The following is an 18,758-nucleotide window of genomic DNA, read 5'->3' as shown; positions in this document are numbered from 1 at the left end:
ATTACTATCGTTGTTGTTTTTACTACTCATCATTATAATTGCGATTATCATTGCTTCGTAGTGCGAAGAAAAAGGTTTCAAATTATTCTCCAATGATGGTCGAGTCCTTTTATCCAATCCCATTGACTTAATTGAGAGAGCATAATAACTATTGTAATAAAGTTCGGATATAACGCACTTTTTCATTGGTTGAAAGGGCGTGCTTGATCAGAGTCTAGAGCATAGAGCTGAGCGAAAGCTGTCACGCCATCTGCCAATTTGTTCTATGGCTAGCTTTTTCACGTTCATTGAAAGCGACACTTCGGAATAAGCTAGCCGACAAGTGACAACAGAAGAACCAAATAAAGGTTTTTCAACGTGCCAAGCGCCGTAATTTGCATTATTGTAACGTGCACAGAGACGAAAATCCTCAGAAAGAAAACGAAAAGGACTGTCCGAGTTTTGAAGGTTTTCACGCTCAGTTGGATTGTAAACTTACGTACGGTAAGAAAAATTAAACACAGCTAACACTCGTATAGCATATACAGTTTAGTGTTAAAAAAAAAAAAAAATAGAACAAGACAGGAATGATGAAACTTGAAAATATATCCAAACTGGCATAACTGTTGAAATTCCATACAAATCACGACGATGTCAGACCGCGACTACAACCATGCTGAGGTCCATCGCGGTTAGCTGATCGTGGCGGTATCTGGTCATCGCGCGCAGTGAAGCAAAGCCTCAGAAATTACATCGGCCGCCCTTCGATTGAACTTAACTAATAACTTGCTCTGATATCCTTCCCGATGCGTTGAGTGGAAGGCCACATCAATGACAGCCGAGTTTACTGCGCTGTCATTCCAAGAAATCTACTTGTTCCTGTGAATTCACTCAAAAAGTGAGAAGAGACACTCGACTATGTATGATCTTTCTCCCTAAACTTCTTTCGTGCTCTGGCCGCTTTCTGCATGCTTTACAACAGAACAGATCTAGAGCACAGGCTTCTCTCTTCATTAACTAGAAGTGCTTGATATCCTTGAAAATTATACTTGTTTTTTTCTTTCTTAATTATTCCTGTTAGCAGAGCATCCCTGTCTCCTACATACGCAACGCAAAATGACGTTGACTCTTTTCTAATTTTTATAAAATCTATAATCGTATTTGTGCATGATCCTCGCAGTAAAGAGCACTATTTAAGCAATAGTGAAAATCAGACCTGAAAAAATTCAGGCCTGTACGGGATTCGAACCACTGACCTCTGCGATACTAGTGCAGAGCTCTACCAATTGAGCTAATAAGCCAACTGGGAGCAGGTCATCAAGTTATATAATTCGACATAAACCCGTAAGATGATAAATCAAACACAACGAATATATAAAATTCCTATATTTGAACTGTGGTTATAGAAACGTATTTGTGCACGATCCTGGCAGTAAAGAGCACTATTTTAGCCATAGTGAAAATCAGACCTGAAAAAGTTCAGGCCTGTAGGAGATTCGCACCGTACCGGGAGCAGGTCATCAAGTTAATTCGACATAAACCCCTAAATAACCCCAGTTAGCTTGTTAGCTCAATTGGTAGAGCGCTGCACTAGTATCGCAGAGGTCAGTGGTTCGAATCCCGTATAGGCTGAATTTTTTTCAGGTCTGATTTTCACTATTGCTTAAATATTGCTCTTTACTGCGAGCATCGTGCACAAACACGTTTCTATAACCGCAGTTCAGATACATGAATTTCATATATTCGTTGTGTTTAAAATCTATAATAGTAATTTTGCCACAATTCTCTGGCATTTCCTGAGCATTTTCTTCATCCGCGGTTGCTATTTCATTTCACCATGATGAGGGACTACTATATGCCAAGGTAGCCCTAAGGCAAATCCGAACGCTATAATAACTCCTTAATTGGTCGATATTTTGCCAAAGGGACTGTTTCTAAGGAAATGGCATGGTCACAAGCCATGTTTTTTTGTCCGTGAAAGGCGGCCAGATAGACAAGTTTGGTCCGAGTGCCGTATAAAAAAAAAACAACAGCAACTTACTGCTAAACGTATTTCCTCGAGCCGCACTGATGGCCCTCCGTCATTTTCAGTTGTACGGACCTCGCTGTACTTGTTACGTACTGCCACGACCTCAGGTCGATATGCTCTAGCAATGCCCTCTCACTCGGTTAGTAGAAAGTTAGTATTTTCCCTTCCTTTTATATTTCCACATAAATTGCTTCAATACAATGCCAATCGCCCCCAAAAACGTCTAACAATATACGGCGGAGCGCCGGTATTTTTTCAATACCTTCTTGTTTTGTTTCACACATCACTTACCTTTTTATCCCATTCACAATGATCCTAATTATCGAACTTGGACTCAAAGAAACAACAATACCATTTCCATAAGGACTAGAAGCTTCTGCGTAGCTGTAGAGGCACGGGTAATCATTTGTATTTGTATCCTTCCTTTTAACAAAAAGGCACAAGGTAAATTCCGAGAGAATAAAAGAAATGGCGTTTTCTTTCTTGGCTTAACTTTCGGTGGAAAGCTGTTCAAAAATTATTCGGTAAGCTGTGAAAAAAACAAACAAAAAACAAAATATCGAGGTGACCAGAAATCCTGTTTTATGCGTTTTCTAAGGAACGTTTTACGACTAAGGTCTAGGATTGAGCACCCTATATTGTTTTCCAACCATTGATCTAATTGATAATACAAGAAACTAGATTATAAATAATTAACAAGCAAATATCAAGACATCTTTAGTACTTGGCGTGGTCAATACTCTTACCCCTGGTCATCATAGAGTCTCCAGTAGCTCAGTGGTTAGAGCATCCGACTAGATCACGGAGGGTCGTGGGTTCAAGTCCCATCTGGGGCCCGGATTTTTCTATCACACTAAAATTATTTCATCTTTACATGCTCACTTTGGAGGTTGGTTGGCCGCATCTTGATATGCTCTAATGTGACAGCATGATGCTGTTAGTGAGTTTCATAGGCGCTGACCAATACTTGGCTGTGTAGCCGCGCAATGCGGTTCCAGTCCAGGTCCACAAATTGACCCTTGCTCACCATAGAGTCTCCAGTAGCTCAGTGGTTAGAGCATCCGACTAGATCACGGAGGGTCGTGGGTTCAAGTCCCATCTGGGGCCCGGATTTTTCTATTGCACTAAAATTGTTTCATCTTTACATGCTCACTCTGGAGGTTGGTTGGCCACATCTTGATATGCTTTAATGTGACAGCGCGATGCTGTTAGTGAGTTTCACAGGCGCTGACCAATACTTGGCTGTATAGCCGCGCAATGCGGTTCCAGTCCAGGTCCACAAATTGACCCTTGCTCACCATAGAGTCTCCAGTAGCTCAGTGGTTAGAGCATCCGACTAGATCACGGAGGGTCGTGGGTTCAAGTCCCATCTGGGGCCCGGATTTTTCTATTGCACTAAAATTGTTTCATCTTTACATGCTCACTCTGGAGGTTGGTTGGCCACATCTTGATATGCTTTAATGTGACAGCGCGATGCTGTTAGTGAGTTTCACAGGCGCTGACCAATACTTGGCTGTGTAGCCGCGCAATGCGGTTCCAGTCCAGGTCCACAAATTGACCCTTGCTCACCATAGAGTCTCCAGTAGCTCAGTGGTTAGAGCATCCGACTAGATCACGGAGGGTCGTGGGTTCAAGTCCCATCTGGGGCCCGGATTTTTCTATTGCACTAAAATTGTTTCATCTTTACATGCTCACTCTGGAGGTTGGTTGGCCACATCTTGATATGCTTTAATGTGACAGCGCGATGCTGTTAGTGAGTTTCACAGGCGCTGACCAATACTTGGCTGTGTAGCCGCGCAATGCGGTTCCAGTCCAGGTCCACAAATTGACCCTTGCTCACCATAGAGTCTCCAGTAGCTCAGTGGTTAGAGCATCCGACTAGATCACGGAGGGTCGTGGGTTCAAGTCCCATCTGGGGCTCGGATTTTTCTATTACACTAAAATACTCTTATCGACGACGATATTCGTCATCAGTGGTCAAAATGTTGTATGCACCTCGTGAGTCTACAACAAATTTAATTTTGACCACTGTGATGACGAATATCGCTGTCGATAATATCAAAGTAAACACGATAATTTACATTCACATCTGGAAAACCTCCTTTGGAAACAAGTTCAGTAGCCCTTAGGAAAAACAATTATATCACGCGACAAGGTGCAAAGATCGCTAGTTCATAATGCCATGTGTTTAATTACTCAGCCTGCATATTTTATTACGACAACCTAAATTCTAAAGAGAGATTGATGCACACGTAAGATTGTAATTGCATTTTAACGCAATTTTAGGTCAAAGGAAATATTGGCTATCCAACACAATGTACTTCACTGGACTTAAGCTAAGTTTCGTGCCGTCGGCAATTTTTATGTATACTTTACAGTGGCCCCTGGGTGACCCTTAAATGTTCTATAAACTGCTATCCTAGTATGGTGTAATTACTATTCTTTCTAAAAACAGTTTTAAAGCACCTTTTTTATTATTATTACTAAGGTCTGTGATGACCCTTAACTATTCTGTCTATAAAGGCTGTCATAATATGCTGTAATTTGTATTCTTCATCAAAATTAATGCAAGTTAATCATTGTCAAGTCATGTACGCACCGACTCTGATCGTAACTTAACCAAGGACACTAGATGGCCCTTATCTGTTCTGTAAGTGCTATCATAGTATGCTGTATTTAGCATTCTTTCTCAAAACAATTTTATTGTACCTGTTTTAGTATTAAGTAAAGGGGAGAATTGATAAATATTAACTGCACTGAGAGCTGCGGTGTTTTACATATTAGGGAACTTAAGCAGTCACGACGGCAACGCTACGGAAGACGTCGATTAAAAAATGAGTTTCTACTTTTAGTTAGAATTTCGAAAATGGCTGCATGTGTTTACCGTCTCATAGGGCGCCAGACCACAGACTCAACATAACGCGTAGAAGTAGCGTTGAGTTCCAAATGTAAATTAAAATAATTTGCCGCTGCGGTTTCGGTTCCCAGACGACGAAAATTTTTGGTGATTTCACGTTGTTGTTTTGCAAAGGACGGCAAAGAAATGTATAAAGTTTTAAAACGCACGTGCTGGGCTGTTGGTCTGCCAATTAGATCTATTAATTTTCCACGTTCTCGTTGCCGTCGCCGTCGTGGTTTGCTAAAATTCCCTATTGTTTAAACTGCTGCGCCAGAGATTTCCACAAGAAGAGGTTCTTCGGCTCTTTCCAAGATTGGAGCTTCTACTTTCCCTTTTATCCTTAGTATTTTGTTTGGAATCAGATTTGCATTGGGGTTTGGTGACACGGGTGAGTGGAATTCAAAGCTTAGGTCTAGTTTCGGAACTTTTAGCGATACACGAGGTAACTGGTCTCCATACAGATCTACTAACCCCGCCTTGGTGAAAAGACTTTAACAATTGTCCAAACCAGAAAATACCGCTATTAAATGTTTGGGTAGGTGGAGATTAAACAGAATTCACTCTCATCTCTATGTTTTTGATGGACCAAGTCTTAGCATCCCGATCAAGACTGAGTAAGGGACTTTAGGGATGAAACTGACCTCATTGCAGATCGGCTTTAGTCACCCAGTTATTAAGTATATAGTTCAATATCAACTTAGCCCAGCACTGAGACAGTCTAGTCTCCAAAACAAATTTTAAACACTTCTCTTTTGATTTCAGTGGGCCAATTCTTAGTACCCCAGATCAAGACTAAGGAACAAAATATGTGGGTATAAAGCTAACTCAATTTCTCCTATACACAGTTCATGATCCACTTAGCCCAGCAAGACAGTCCAGTTTCCAAAACAGCTTTAACTCTTAAGGTTTTCTCTTTGATTTTAAGTGGACCAAGTCTTCCTATCCCGGATCAAGACTAATAAGGAGACTTGATCAGCCAACTTTATTGAGATTGAGGGGCAGTTATCGGTCACCCATCTCTTGGTGGGGAACAGTGGACAGACAGACCCCATTTTTTTTGCCTTCCAAGGTTGATATTTTTCTACTGCCTCTTTCTCAAAGAGGTCAGATATACCTGCAAAATAAAGATAAATGAATAGAAAGTAATTGAAAGTAATGTTTGTCTTTGTATATTTATTATGTATATCTTTCCATTAGCTGGGTGGTCTGTCTGAGCATGGGGTCTTTGACTCTTTTATGGACTATCCCTATGGCATTTCTTTTTTTCTTTCTTTTGTTTACAATGTTGCCATTAATTTTTTAAATAAATAAATAAAACGCGTTAAGGTGCTTTGGATTCTTGACAGTCACCTACATCACATAAGTGCATGCTCCTCTAAAAAACCCAAGAACTGAACTTCCATGTGGTCACTTAGGGTCACTTGTGTCATTAAAAGATGTAGCTTTGATAAAAAAAGCTTGTATCGCGCTTTCATTAAATTTGAAGAAATTGTTATGAGCCAAAGTGGTTATGAAAAGTGATTGACATAAATCATCACAAGTAAAGATAAGCATTAATTGTAATGATAATGAGGTGCAGAATCATGTTTTCGCAGATATCACACACATGGAATAACTATAGGTCGGACCAAAATATCGCAATATTTCTGACAATACCTTAAGCTTGCACATCAACAAAAAGCAAAACTCATATGTTAACGTTTAGAAATAAAATTCTTGATAAATGATGCCTACAGTTATGTGGAGATATAATGGCCCAACTGTTAACACTCTCGACTCTGGGTTGAGAGGTTCAGGTTCAAGACCTAGCTTAGTTAACGTGTCGTGTTCCTGGTCAAGGCACTTTAATCTTACAGTGCCTTTCTAGACCTAGGAGTATACGTCTACAGAGACAACCTGTCAGGGGAAGCTGACAAAATGCTGGGGGAGTAACCTGCAATTGACAAGCATCCGATCCAGGAGAGTAACAATGCTTCTAGTTGCTTCATGCTACAGAAATTGGGATAAGCCGCCACTGGATGGGCCACCTACGGTGGCTTCAAAGGGACATACACTTTCCTCTCTCTTTTTTTTCACTTGCGACTTAGCTGCTACTTTCTTGCGACTTAGCTGCGACTTTCTTGCTACTTTCTTGCGACTTAGCTGCGACTTTCTTGCGACTTAGCTGCGACTTTCTTGCTACTTTCTTGCGACTTAGCTGCGACTTTCTTGCTACTTTCTTGCGACTTAGCTGCGACTTTCTTGCTACTTTCTTGCGACTTAGCTGCGACTTTCTTGCGACTTAGCTGCGAATTTCTTGCTACTTTCTTGCGACTTAGCTGCGACTTTCTTGCGACTTAGCTGCGACTTTCTTGCTACTTTCTTGCGACTTAGCTGCGACTTTCTTGCGACTTAGCTGCGACTTTCTTGCTACTTTCTTGCGACTTAGCTGCGACTTTCTTGCTACTTTCTTGCGACTTAGCTGCGACTTTCTTGCTACTTTCTTGGGACTTAGCTGCGAATTTCTTGCTACTTTCTTGCGACTTAGCTGCGACTTTCTTGCTACTTTCTTGCGACTTAGCTGCGACTTTCTTGCTACTTTCTTGCGACTTAGCTGCGACTTTCTTGCTACTTTCTTGCGACTTAGCTGCGAATTTCTTGCTACTTTCTTGCGACTTAGCTGCGACTTTCTTGCTACTTTCTTGCGACTTAGCTGCGACTTTCTTGCTACTTTCTTGCGACTTAGCTGCGACTTTCTTGCTACTTTCTTGCGACTTAGCTGCGACTTTCTTGCTACTTTCTTGCGACTTAGCTGCGACTTTCTTGCTACTTTCTTGCGACTTAGCTGCGACTTTCTTGCTACTTTCTTGCGACTTAGCTGCGACTTTCTTGCTACTTTCTTGCGACTTAGCTGCGACTTTCTTGCTACTTTCTTGCGACTTAGCTGCCTGGCTACCCAGCTGGGCCGAGTGGGACGCAGGCTAGGTTGCATTGGCGATAAACAACATGGATTCTCTAGAACAACAGCTAGTTCCGGAGGTCCGAACCAGGTATTTTGACACTTTCTCCTGTCATTCGTTCAAATTAGAAATGCTGAAGGTACAAAAACTTATATTTGGCTTCATTCTCTTTAGATTTTCATTTTTTTAAGAGAAAAACGTGGGATTAAAGATGGCGTTTTCCAACAGTTTAAAGACGAAAGGGTAAGAATTCATTACGAACCGTTTCCTGTACTGGACTCGAGATTGTGGCGCACTTAAATTTGATATCTCAGATTGTCTTTTTACACTTTCCTTACGTTCTTGTTACGTCTGGTTTACATTCGAGAAACCTTTAATCATTTAACTCCAAGATGGGACGGTTATTTGTGCTTCACTGAGAATAGTTTTGACCCTTTTCATAAATGGCTGCCGATTAAATTTTTTTTGTAAGTATTAAAACTAGCCAGACTAACCTCGGTTTTGAGTTTATAATTTGAAAGAAATTTTACTCTCAAATGAGTTTAGTGAAGTTAATTTCATTGCATACAAAATAATTTTTATATTGATAGCTATTTATCATTCCTTGAATCCAAGGTAACATTTTATTATGAAAGTGATTTTGAAATAATTGGATGAGAGAAAAAAAGTTTTTTTTTTAAATTTAATTGCTTCCAAATTGGACAAGCATGTAGTCCTTTACCCACAAATTTATGTAACATTCCAAAGTAGATGAACTTGATGTAGGGCAAACGTTGGGCCTGATATATGGCATGTACATGTTGAACATGATATACGGCAAATGTTGGTTGTATACATATGGAATTTCTCTTCTTGTATTAAACTCAAGATCTTATTTACTGCTTGATATATTAAGTTGGACACTTGCAGAGAAATTCCATATAAACTCAAGATCTTATTTGTTTGTTGTACATGATATATTGAGTTGAGCACTTCCATATCTGTGTACATCCATGTATTATTCTATAGTATCTGTTGCCATTTTTTCCTTTTTGTGTTTCTTATCTTGGGAAATATACCCATAGGACCTGCAAGTATTTTATGTATTTTTTTTTCACAGTTTACGTATTCGTATTACACCTCAAGTGGCTTATTTTACTTGACTAGTTTGACTCCATACTATTCTCTAAGATAAACTCATTTTTCCTTACTACAGATGGACTTTACAGCTGTGAGGATGGCAACAGATGGAGATTTGCAAGCTCTTGGTTCAGTTTGCGGGGGCGACATACTTGCACTGAGATAATAAGGATAATGCTGCTCATTGCAATAGGGGATTAATTATTCTTTTCTTTTTATACATGTCATTTATGTGTACTCTAATAGGTTGTGTTAACATAACACTGTTAAAATGGAATGGAAAGTAGTTCGTTACCTGCTATTTACTTTGCTGTTCTACCTTGTTGAGTTCATAGATTTCGAATTACCAGGCCAGATGATATCTTTACAATACACTGTACTGTAAAGAGTGTGAATGGTGGGTCAGGCAATTTCTCTCCCCCGCAGGTGTGTAGTTTATGAATGAAAATAATCCGTTCTTAGTGTCAAGAGTTTAAGTTCCTTTCCACATTTAGAAAACATGTTGGAAACAGAGAAGAAATAAAGTTGATTTTAATTAGCATTTTTAATTGATTTACTTGTGTGGCTCGGTATCCAGCTACAAAATGATAGCGACATTAGATCTGACCAACAATAAATACCTTACGATGTACATTTGGCCACACTGAATATTTGCGAACCTAACATTGCCCCTTAACTAACCGCATACAAAGCTTTGTTTTTGAGTGTACCAAAAACACTGCTCATGCTGGGTAGCCTGTGAACAGGAATGAAATTCAACCATTCTTCTATGGTATGGCATTAATATGGTCCAGTAGATCTAAGTAGAGTTGGAGAGCTTCCTCTGCTGTTGTAGCTGGTTCTAGACCTTCAACTTCCATGATTAGATCGCAGAGCTCTTTAAAGTAGGGACATCCTTTCGCTTGTGGTTGCTCGGCACACGTATCCTGTGCGATTTCGATTTCGTCGATGTCAACAGGGGTCATGTAATCTTGACTCTCAGCTGATGCTGGAACGAAGTAGAGTACATCTGGCTTTCCCGACGGAGATTCCACCTTGCTAGACGGTCGAAGTCGGTGAACATTCCATTCCAGTGCAGCTCTGTGTAGTTCACTTTGTATGACATCCATGAAACAGAACTTCAGGCATTCGCGGTGTATTATATCATCATCGTGATACAAACCAGAATCTCTCAAGTCCTTAAAAAATGTAATCCACCATTCTGCACATCCTTGCCTCAAACGTCCCCACCATGCTTCAATTCTTTGGTTTGCTGTAGATTTCCCATACATGAAACTTTTATCACCTGCAAAGTCGTCATTCATGGACCGCCGAAAAAAACGCTGAATAGCTGCCAAGTTCCTGTTCTCAGATCCCCTATCTCCACGTACAATCCTTGCCGTACCTCCTAACTGTCTTCCATAGTCTAAGAAATATTGAGCTACTATACGAGGGTCGTTGTTCGAAGATGCAACCTCCAGCCATAGGATCCTTCGACTAAAGCCATCAATTGCACCATGAATGCAGAATCCAAACGGTTTTAGTTTGTCGTAGCCGTCAATGTGCCTAAGTAATTTGGTCCTTCACACCAGTAAATTCGTCGTCGTAGTCTATGCTGTGACCTATGCTCCACCCCTTCAGGATCAAAAACCCTCAAAACATGTCGAACGACTTCCCTCGTAGTAACAAGACTGTGCTGATTGATGAGTCTCTGATGCATTGTTCGATATCCGAGAAGGCTTCCACTCCCCTTCAGTTCCTCCTCGACTGCTTCTACCACCTCATTCAAATTACTTCGACGCCGACGTCTTGTACATCCCAACCGTCTCAGTATTCTTTTCAATTGTCTTAACGAGATCCCGATACCATGTACACTTACGAGAAATAATGCAATTTCAGGTGCAGTAAGCCCAAGATTGAAGTAGTCCTTGATTATCTCGTCGCGTATTACTGCATTGTTCCTTATTGCCGGAGAGTAAGATGGAAGCACTGCCAGCGATGTAGAGCACACCGAAATGAAAAAGAAAACGGCGAAAAACTTCATAGCTATACTATAAAGCCAAGGCAAAACAGACTACCTATTGTTTACAGGAGCCTACGTTGTTTTCAAATAAAACAACCTGGCCGGCTGATGCACCAGGCAGCTAAGTCGCAAGAAAGTAGCAAGAAAGTCGCAGCTAAGTCGCAAGAAAGTAGCAAGAAAGTCGCAGCTAAGTCGCAAGAAAGTAGCAAGAAAGTCGCAGCTAAGTCGCAAGAAAGTAGCAAGAAAGTCGCAGCTAAGTCGCAAGAAAGTAGCAAGAAAGTCGCAGCTAAGTCGCAAGAAAGTAGCAAGAAAGTCGCAGCTAAGTCGCAAGAAAGTAGCAAGAAAGTCGCAGCTAAGTCGCAAGAAAGTCGCAGCTAAGTCGCACGAAAGCAGCAAGAAAGTCGCAGCTACGTCGCAAGAAAGTAACAGCTAAGTCGCAAGTGAAAAAAAAGAGAGAGGAAAGTGTATGTCCCTTTGAAGCCACCGTAGCCACCTGCCTTAAGTGCAGACTTAACCCACTTACCAATCTTGCAGACATGACTTTCAAAAGATACACATACTGCCACCTAATGCTTATACATTATTGTACTCTAGTTATATATAACTTTTAAAAAGATTTATCCTTGAGGTTGGGGTTTTCAAGATTGAGATTTAGAGATTTTTTCTTTGTATGGATTGAACTGAAAACCTAGAGATGCAATATCTAAACTTTATGTTACAACATCAAAGAATATCAAGAAAACACAATCGAGTAATAATACATGGCTTAACCATAGTTCAGCCCAGAAAGCTAAAAATTTAAAGAAAATCTACACTGACTTTAAGGCTGATGTTTCACATCTGACAAATCCACTGTTCATGGAATGTATTTTAAGTATCATGAATAACTGTTCAAAAGAAATACAAAGGAGTCTAAAAAAACAAATGCCCACTTCTGCGTAATGTAGAGAGTGCAGACCTAATAAAATTCTGACTTAATTCTAATCAAAGAGATTAAATTTTAGAATTGAACAATATATATTATCCGATGGAATTTTTGGTTGCTCACTAACACTAGTTTTGAGAGTGTTTGACTAAAGTATAGGAAACCTTGTTCCCTTTTAATTGTCCATTTTGTTTATACATCTTTTTTGAAGAAGGGAGGCATTGGGATTTTGGGTTATGTGGGTTTGCCTACTTGTTAAACTGGTTTTTCTGTTTTTGGCATTATGGTTTTAGCATTTATTTTTTGGTTTTCCTCAAAACTACTAACAGATTTTCGAATTTGATATCCAGTGTAGTTTTAATGGTTTTTCCTAGGTTCCAATCTGACCATTTTGCATGCAGTTCCTCAGTTTTAATAGAATTTTTGTGCACTTTTGTTGTTTTGAACGACTTTTTCTATGCTATAATTTACAGCTGAGTATAAAGCTGAAACTAAAATTTTCTTTGGACTTTTTCAGCCACTTGCACTTGGAGACACAGTAAGTCAAGAATATGATTATTTATCAAAGTTTTCACTCAGTATGAACAATGTTTAACTTACTCCAAGCATGATCTGAAGGGGTTTTGCTAAAAGCAGGCCCGCGGCCCAGCGGCCCGCTGCCCGGCGGACCGACGGGTTGGTGGCCCGGTGGCCCAGTCCTGATTTTCCACAGTTTTTTTGTCCAGCGGTAAATCTACGCGCATGCACAGATCTGCATCGGGTTTGGGCGTACAAAATGGACGACAGTGAGTTTGAATTCGTTTTACCATTTAATCATTTGAATCCTTGTTTTTATTTGTTGCATGTTGAATGACCATAAGTCCTTCTGTATTGATGCATGTATGAAGGATTTTACCAAGTACCTACCCTTTGGGCTGCCAGGCCGCTGGGCTGTCGCGGGCCGTGGGTCGTGGGCCGTGGGCCGTGGGCCGTGGGCCGTGGGCCGTGGGCCGTGGGCCGTGGGCCGCTGGGCCGCGGGTCTGCTTTTAGCAAAACCCTGATCTGAAGTAGTGTGTAGTCAATGTATTTAGAAAGTGCAGGAAATTAAAGAAACCTTATGCCTTAAATCCAAGTTACAAGAACAACTTTTTTCACCACAAGGCAAACACCGTGCTAGAGACTGAGATTGAAATATCTCTCCCCTCTTTCTCCAGGATAGTCTCTCTCAGCTTTATGTCCGCTTCTAAGCTGAAGTGTTTTCTTCAAATAATGCCTTAACAAATGATTTCGCTCAAAACGAATTAAAAAATGTGTTCAGACCCATCTAAAAGATTGTGCAAGGTACTCCCACGCACGATTGATAATAACTCAAATGTTCAAAAAATCATCACCTCTTACGATTGAGAAGTCTGTGTTGCAAATTCAGCTCCTTCAAAAGGGGAAAATATTTGAACATCCTGTGAAACTTTAAAAACTGTGCGTATAGAATATCAGAATAAACCGGAAATATTTGAACATCCCGTGAAACTTTAAAAACTGTGCGTATAGAATATCAGAATAAACCGGAAATATTGCAGGCTTGCTCCACAACGAAAGGTAATCACAGGAAGCAGAGATAAAATGATTCAATATGCCCGTAGAGCAGTGCTCACCTTAGTATTGGACGTGATACGACTGTCTCACGTTGTCTTCGTTTTAGAGTTTTCCAGCCGCTTTTAAGTCACATTCTCCATATAAACACCAAGAAACAGCAGATAACATACACTGGAAGGCACAAGATCTCTAAACTGCCATTTTTGCTCATGCTGTGGCATCAGAATAAGCAGTCCATTCCGTATACTTTTCTCTAGATGCTAATATTTTTCGTTTGTGACGCAAATTACGTCATGCCGCACGCGTAAAGGCACGCACACACGCGTGTACACCTGTCCTTGGGTACTGAGAGGCAGTCTGTGACTGCATGTGCTAACTCTTATATAACTTCTATAGTTGTAGAGTATTGCACTGAAAAAAGCAATATGGTATAAAATGCAGAAGGGTCAATGAACAGCTCCTGTCCATGCCAAAATTGTGACCAAAGGTCTTGGTTAGGACAGAATTTCTACACTGGTCAACTGACAGGCCGGTGACAGGGCAGGAAATGAGTAGAATAGGAACACGCATTAAATGAGCATCAATATTTTAAAGCAAATTTCGCTGGTTCGTCCGCTCTACTTACCTGGCGCAAAGGATTGAGACTGAAGGTCTACAAACGAAAAAGTTCGGACCCTGACCACGTCAAACTTTTCTTTTGCCTTTCTTCTTCTTTTTATTTCCTTTCATTTTTCCTTTCATTTTTCCTTTCAATTCACATTCTTTTTCAAAGGATATATTAGATATGTTCATGGTAAAACACACATATGAGAACATTTGGCGACGAAGCTTTTACGTTCAAATCGATAACAAGTCGAAATGTAGAGGCGAGACCCTGAACAAACATCGAATTAAACCCGACAATAGGGGAGCGGGTTAAAGGCTGGTTTTCACTTGCGACGGAGTCGTAGTCGGAGTCGTAATCAGAAGCGTGGAAGGATACGATCAAGTGAAAATCAAACCGACGGAGTCGGAAGCAGAACACCGATTCTGCCTATGACTCCGTCGCTTACGATCTAGTGAAAACTGCATTGTCGGAGTCGGAAGCGGAAGCGGAAGAATAAACCAATAACAATGCTCGATTCCATCTTTCCAAAATGCACAAATAGCCCTAACAAACTTAAACGTGTGAGTTTGACTGTAAAATTTCGAAATTAAAAGTTAAAATACTCCAAACCTACCGAAAGTACAATTCACGATCACCAAGTCGTAGTTCGCTGACGAGGTTAGCATACTCTTCTTAAACTGCTCGACGTCGATAGACATCACGAACCCAACATCTCTTTCTTTTTCGAACGATATAATTCCTGTATTGTCTGTGCCTGCGCAAAAGAATGATTGATAAGAGCCAAAGTTGCTCTTCGTCCGCCACGTTGTCTTTGGTGCCAAAATTTGTACTTTCGCGGGCCTGGAATTAAACATTGTGATTGGTTTATTCTTCCGCTTCCGACTCCGACAATGCGGTTTTCACTAGATCGTAAGCGATGGAGTCATAAGCGGAATCTGAAGAAAATGGAAACCTTCTGATTCTTCCGACTCCGATTCCGTCGAGCATATGACTCCGCTTACGACTCCGTTTTTCGATTTTCACTTGGTCATATGCGCTCTTACGACTCCGACTACGACTCCGACTCCGACTCCGTCGCTAATGAAAACCAGCCTTAACGGACTTAACGACACCATAGGACTACTCTTAGTTTTATTTAGAATGGGTCCGCTGTAAGTGACCATTCATTACAGCTGGAGGACAATACAAACACGCTGTTGGGACCGCTGGCACTCAGTGAGTAAGTGTGACTTAAACCTCTTTAAATTACAGTAATCAGGGGAAAGAATTTCAGGACTTCGAAAACTTTATGGCCTGACAAGGTTGCCGCTGAATACGGTGCCGCTTAATACTAGTTCGCGTCCATGTAACCTTTAAACATTTGTCCTTAGAACCTCCATTCATAGGAGTGTTGTGGCAAAATGCAAAGCAGTTTCATCTATTTGCGAGCGGTTCATCGATTCTCGACATTCCCAGAAGTACGCTCAGTAGGACGTCAACTTTGGAAATAATAGGTTCCTAAGGCATCACTTAGCTAGCCTGACATCGAGATCTGCTACAATAGTCTTCTTAACGAGGTCAAGGATAACAAAGAACGTGATTAAAACGCTAGTTTACTCCGAATTTACTTACGATGAGTTTACCACAGTACCTTATAGATTTAAGTGTTTGCATTATGATTAAATAAAAAGTTATCTTGATAACAATAGGGGAGTGTACAAGTGTTGATTTCGTTGTCTCAGAAAGAACATAAATTCTCACATGACACAAAGACTTTGATTCGTGCAAAAAAAGTTAATAGTCAATGATTACAGTTCTGTTCAATGTTCTGTTCAAGGCTCGACTACTATCACGTTTGAAACGCCACCTTTGAATTGTTCCCACCAGTGCATCAGGCCGACTTTGGTAATGTGCCAGTTTCATACTGTTCTGCAATATCACTCGCTGACAAGACCCTGCTCCAAAGATTAACTTCTGTCACCTCACCCGGTCCAAAACTATTTTTTCTTTGGAAGCCCCCTCCAACTATATCTTGATCTTGTCCAATAACAATTGTTCCGCCAGCTGGAATCAGGTGATTTTCCTTAATGCTTGTCCCATTGCTTTGGAGTCGTCCATCCAGATAAAGCTGCCAGGCGCCTTTTGTGCTCTTCCAGGTAACACAGATGTGATGCCACATTGTATCATTTATCTTAGCTCCGGTGTTTCTATCCCTTGGAAAATGATCATAGACAAATGTACGTTAAAAACTCTCATATCTTCTAAAGACTTGAAGCTGTTCCCACGGTGAAGGTCATATGCCATACGTTACGTTTTTGTTCATGAAAGGCGGCAAGTTAAACAGCTTATTGACCTCACTTGCTCGAGCCTTACTGAGGAATACTGGCCCTCGCTGCACTCGGTCCGTACTGCCACGACCCAAGGTCGACATTCTCCAGCACGGCCCTCTCGCTCCGTAAGTAAAAATTTAGTATTTTCTCTTCCCTTTATAAATCCACATAAGTTGCTTCAATACAATGTCAATCGCCCCCCAAAAAAGCCTCTAATAATGTTCGGCGGAGCGCCGGTATTTTTTCAACACCTTCTTATTTTGTTTCACACATCACTTACCTCGCATCCACAGCGATCTCAATTCTCTGGCTCGATCTTGGTTTATTCAACCAAACAGAAATATCATTTCCATAATTACCAGAAGCTTTTGCGTAGCTGAAGAGGCACTGGTTACTCTCTGTGTTTATATCTTTCCTTTTAACAAAAAAGCTCACTGTAAATTCTGAGAGATTTGAAGAAATGACGTTTTCCTTCTTGGCGTAACTTTTGGTGGAAAGGTATTCAAAAATTATCCGGTAAGCTGTGGGGAATAAATGAAATCTTGGGGTGACCAGAAATCCTGTTTCATACGTTTTCCAGGGAATATTCTACGACTAGGTCTAGGATTGAGTACCCTATATTATTTTTCAGCCATTGACATAAATGACAATGCAAGAAACTAGATTTCAAGCAATTCACAAGCAAATATCAAGACATCTTGACAATTTAGCGTTATCTGTAATCTTATCGACAACGATATTCGTCATCACAGAGGTCAAAATGTAGTGTGCGATGCGCCTCGTGCGTCCGCAGCAAATTTAACATTGACCATTGTAATGACGAATATCGTTGTCGATAAGAGTACACGGACCGCGCTAAATGCGACGAAATGCAAGATATACAAAAACCCTTAACTTGTCAACATAGGCATAGGTTTTTGATATAGAAAGAAAAATATGAAAACCTTTTAAGCATGTAGCTAAGTAAATTACGAAAGTAATCCACCTAGGACTGAAAAGGGACAATTATTGCTCCTTGGTGTGTAGTATACATTTTCAAGAGGATATCAGCTCTTTTAAGGTTGAAATTTCACGTTTTTTACAAATGTTTAGCAGATGCATATATTTTTTTTTAAATGAAAAGAGTTTTTTTTGCTTAGGGTTAGGGTTAGCTATCTTTTACAAAAGCCCTCAAAGCCTGTTGCCAAAATTTAGGGATTCATACTAGGGTTGCAAATCTGTTACAGTTTCTACAAACCTGTTGAACAAGACAAGCCTTCAATCTTTTCACAATGTGTCCCGTGAAATCCTGGTACACAGCTAAAGTTATATCCGTTGACACTGTCTGTACAAGTTCCACTATTTTTGCAGGGATGGCTGTTACAAGTAACTTTTTGGGAGTACAAGACAACGTTAAGAATTGTCAGTAATATAACGCAAAACGTTCTAAGTTACGTTAATATATTAAGACTGCATTGGACCCTTGCATTAAAGACGTAAAACTGATTTGACCCTGACAATGGACAGTCATTTTGCCGTTGAATTAGCCAGGTATAAAACGCTTTAGGTCAGTTGTTTCTCCTAACATGCATACAACCAAAGCTCATAATATTAACATTAATTATTTTTAGTTGATTTTTTGGATGCGATATTCGACATTTTGTGATATGTTTCGAATAAAAAGTTAACCATATACGCATGAGGTTTTGTTTTCAATATCATATACGCATGTACATATATATAAATATATATATAAATACATATATATAAATAGAATAAATGTTTGAAAAGAAAATCTGCCCTGAGCGGGATTTGAACCCACGTCCCCCTGTTACTAGTCAGGTGTGATGACCACTACACTATCAGGACAACCATGCTGGCAACACAGCAATCGAAGATGTGATTTATGTGATCGGAGACGTGGTCTCCCGGGAAACTTAATTTTCAGGGTAAATTTTCTTTTCAAACATTTTCTTTTCAAACATTTATTCTAATTAAGTATGATTATTTGGGATGTACAGGGTCAGGGTTTCCCTCGTATACACAATATATTTAATTGAAATTAGCCTGTATCCGTAATTGGATCCTTCTTTGTCATCCGCTAAGTTGACTTCGGTCGTGTATCTTTAATAGATCCTTAGTTGGGTTTCATATGGGGTTATAGCCTAATTTCCCTACTCTGTCACCTTGAAAATTAAGTTTCCCGGGAAACCACGTCTCCGATCACATAAATCACATCTGCGATTGCCATGTTGCCAGCATGGTTGTCCTGATAGTATAGTGGTCATCACACCTTACTAGTAACAGGGGTGACGTGGGATCAAATCCCGCTCAGGGCATATTTTCTTTTCAAACAATTAGTCTATTTATATATATATATATATATATATATATATTAT

The 18,758-nt window shown here is 40.2% G+C and overlaps 1 long non-coding RNA gene and 2 pseudogenes across 2 annotated transcripts; 1 reads left to right on the top strand and 2 right to left on the bottom strand.

Annotated features, from left to right (window-relative positions):
• Positions 1–2,335: 2,335 nt before the first annotated feature.
• LOC148732968 (uncharacterized) lies at positions 2,336–9,506 on the top strand. Its single transcript, XR_015999940.1, has 2 exons — positions 2,336–8,089; positions 9,042–9,506. It is a non-coding gene; the product is annotated as an uncharacterized LOC148732968 (long non-coding RNA).
• Positions 9,507–9,732: 226 nt separating this feature from the next.
• On the bottom strand, positions 9,733–10,988 carry LOC148732967 (uncharacterized; annotated as a pseudogene).
• Positions 10,989–15,647: 4,659 nt separating this feature from the next.
• On the bottom strand, positions 15,648–17,810 carry LOC111346477 (neuronal pentraxin-1-like; annotated as a pseudogene). Its single transcript, XR_016000361.1, has 3 exons — positions 17,618–17,810; positions 16,661–16,901; positions 15,648–16,263 (listed from the first exon to the last, which is right to left on the bottom strand). The product of XR_016000361.1 is annotated as a neuronal pentraxin-1-like (transcript).
• Positions 17,811–18,758: the final 948 nt, after the last annotated feature.

Source organism: Stylophora pistillata, chromosome 4 (genome assembly GCF_964205215.1).
Source record: "Stylophora pistillata chromosome 4, jaStyPist1.2, whole genome shotgun sequence".
NCBI lineage: Eukaryota > Metazoa > Cnidaria > Anthozoa > Scleractinia > Pocilloporidae > Stylophora > Stylophora pistillata.
Note: the sequence above shows the minus strand (reverse complement) of the source record. Positions and strands in the feature narration are given on the sequence as shown.